Source organism: Capricornis sumatraensis, chromosome 12 (genome assembly GCF_032405125.1).
Source record: "Capricornis sumatraensis isolate serow.1 chromosome 12, serow.2, whole genome shotgun sequence".
Taxonomy (NCBI): Eukaryota; Metazoa; Chordata; class Mammalia; order Artiodactyla; family Bovidae; genus Capricornis; species Capricornis sumatraensis.
Window position 1 is genome coordinate 40292911 of NC_091080.1, and position 1789 is coordinate 40294699.

Genomic DNA, 1789 nt, shown 5'->3' on the forward strand with positions numbered 1-1789 from the left:
AGATCAACAGCAGCATTAGATTAGAAATAAGGAAGAAGTGAAGTCAAAGTGTTCTGAAGCTCAGTCGTGTCCGAGTCTTTGTGACCCCATAGACTGTAGCCCACTGGGCTCCTCTGTCCATGGGATTCTCCAGGCAGGAATACTGGAGTGGGTTGCCATGCCCTTCTCTAGGGCATCTTCCCAACCCAGGGGTCGAACCCACATCTCCTGCATTGCAGGCAGATTCTTTATCATCTGAGCCACCAGGGAAGCCCAGATTAGAAATAAAGTGCACAGTAAATGTAATGCACTTGAATCACCCCAAAACCACTGCCCCACGCCTGGTCTGTAGAAAAATTGTCTTCCATGAAATTGGTCCCTGGCATCAAGCAGGTTAGGGACGGCTGCTCTAGGGGCCGTTTTCACTGCTGCTGGTCAGACTTCAAATGCCTGTGGTCATCTTACCATGATACCCCCTTACCCGAGCCCCCTCCTTGTGCTTGCTGACCCTCTGGCCTGCAGCTGGCTGATTGTTCACACTGGAGGCTCCCGCCAGGCCACCGCTGCCTCTGCACCTGGGGTCCTGCTTCCTGGTCCCTCATCGTGTGGGTTTCGGCCCTTGAGGCATCTGCTCTTGTCCTCAACTTTATTGATTTATTGATGGGCCAGAGTAAGGAGTGGACAGCGCCCAGGCTCTCATGAGTTCAGGGTTGCCATTTGTCCAGGGGGTCAAAATTACCCACGTTTGACCCACAGCCATCCCAGGCGAGCTGATTTTCTGCCGTCGTGTTTTCAAATTCACCCCCGTTAAACTTAGTAAATCCCCACTTCTCAGAGATACGGATCTTCTGGCGGCCAGGGAACTTGAACCTGGCCCTGAGGAGGGCCTCACTTACATGCTCCTTGTTCTGCAGCTTGGTGCAAGTGGACATGATGACTTGGCCAATGTGAACCCTGGCCACTGTGCCCTGGGGCTTCCAAAGGCACCACGCATATCTGGCTGGAGCCTAGCCTGGGGACACCAGGCCAGTCATGAATGTCCACTGGGAAGAGCTGTCTCCAAGGTCCCTTAGGGCAACCTGTACCAACAACAGGCTGGATACACTAGGGCTGCTTGCAGCCACGGCTGTCCTCAACTTTAGGGTGCATCTTGGCTTTTCCTTGTCTTCCAGGTCTCCCTAGTTCTGCCATTTGACCTTCCCTGGGATGCATCCACACTGGTCCCCTGGCTGCTCTCAGTCATCACCCACCCAGGCAATTGCTTTATTGACCAGAGCCCCCAAAGATGGCCCAGCTCCTCATTCCTTTCCTTCATCCATCCTCACCCAGAAAGAGTCACCCCCAGATCCAGTTTAGTCTTTCCATTACCCTGCAAGGATGAGGTGACCATCTGGCCTCCATGCTGAGGGTGGGATGGCATGGGGTTAAAAGTAGGGGCTCCAGAGGCTGGATGCTACCTAGCTGCTCACCCCAGCTGTCTCTCTCTAGCTGGGAGACCCAGGACAAGTTGACACAGTTTTCAGCCCCAGGTTCCTTATCTATTAAATGGAGATCATAAGAGTATTCACATATGGATGTGAGAGTTGGACCATAAAGAAGGCTGAGCACCAAAGAATTGATGCTTTCCAATTGCGGTGCTGGAGAAGACTCTTGAGAGTCCCTTGGACTGCAAGGAGATAAAACCAGTCAATCTTAAAGGAAATCAACACTAAATATTCATTGAAAGGTCTGATGTTGAAGCTCCAATACTTTGACCACCTGATGGGAAGAGCTGACACATTGGAAAAGACCCTGATGCTGGGAAAGACTA

General features: G+C 51.9%; 1 pseudogene; it reads right to left on the reverse strand.

Moving 5' to 3' along the window:
* Nucleotides 1-1030: 1030 nt before the first annotated feature.
* Nucleotides 1031-1112, reverse strand: LOC138089382 (small nucleolar RNA SNORA70; annotated as a pseudogene).
* Nucleotides 1113-1789: the final 677 nt, after the last annotated feature.